The sequence below is a fragment of the Procambarus clarkii genome, chromosome 30 (assembly GCF_040958095.1).
Source record: "Procambarus clarkii isolate CNS0578487 chromosome 30, FALCON_Pclarkii_2.0, whole genome shotgun sequence".
NCBI lineage: Eukaryota > Metazoa > Arthropoda > Malacostraca > Decapoda > Cambaridae > Procambarus > Procambarus clarkii.
The window spans coordinates 18415463-18416841 of NC_091179.1; positions in this window are offsets into that span (position 1 = coordinate 18415463).

Sequence of the window (1379 nt, forward strand, 5' to 3'; positions counted from 1 at the left end):
GGACACAAGGAAACCAGATTTAACATGTGAACATTTTGGGCCGGGAGACAACTGTTAGGGGGTGTTTGATTTCCGTAAAGATGATTTTGAGGGTTTGAAGAGTTACTTAAGGAACGCTGATATGAACAGTGAGTGAGGGCCGTCCTTACGACCTGACACAGTGGCTCGTTTGACACTGGGGTAAAAACCTGAGAATCTGGTGGGAAGATCCAGAAGATCTACTGAAGTGGGAGAAGAAAAGTGGATTTCGACGAAAAGTGTGCGGGTATCTGAGGCCGCCGTCTTCAACCCTTCACCAAAACGCCTTTACTCAAATATTTTCTCAACCACAACACCCTCACAACCTCTCACCCGACCTCCACCACCACGCCCACTACCACCCACAGCACCACCACGCCCACTACCACCCACAGCACCACCACGCCCACTACCACCCACAGCACCACCACGCCCACTACCACCCACAGCACCACCACGCCCTCTACCACCCACAGCACCACTACGCCCACTACCACCCACAGCACCACCACGCCCACTACCACCCACAGCACCACCACGCCCACTACCACCCACAGCACCACCACGCCCACTACCACCCACAGCACCACCACGCCCACTACCACCCACAGCACCACCACGCCCACTACCACCCACAGCACCACCACGCCCACTACCACCCACAGCACCACCACGCCCACTACCACCCACAGCACCTACCACGCCCTCTACCACCCACAGCACCCACCACGCCCACTACCACCCACAGCACCACCACGCCCACTACCACCCACAGCACCACCACGCCCACTACACCCACAGCCACCACGCATACCACCACAGCCACCACGCCCCACTACCACCCCACAGCACACCACGCCACTACCACCCCACAGCACCACCACGCCCACTACCACCCACAGCACCACCACGCCCACTACCACCCACAGCACCACCACGCCCACTACCACCCACAGCACCACCACGCCCACTACCACCCACAGCACCACCACGCCCACTACCACCCACAGCACCACCACGCCCTCTACCACCCACAAGCACCACCACGCCCACTACCACCCAACAGCACCACCACGCCCACTACCACCCACAGCACACCACGCCCACTTCCACCCACAGCACCACCACGCCCACTACCACCCACAGCACCACCACGCCCACTACCACCCACAGCACCACCACGCCCACTACCACCCACAGCACCACCACGCCCACTACCACCCACAGCACCACCACGCCCACTACCACCCACAGCACCACCACGCCCTCTACCACCCACAGCACCACCACGCCCACTACCACCCACAGCACCACCACGCCCACTACCACCCACAGCACCACCACGCCCACTACCACCCACA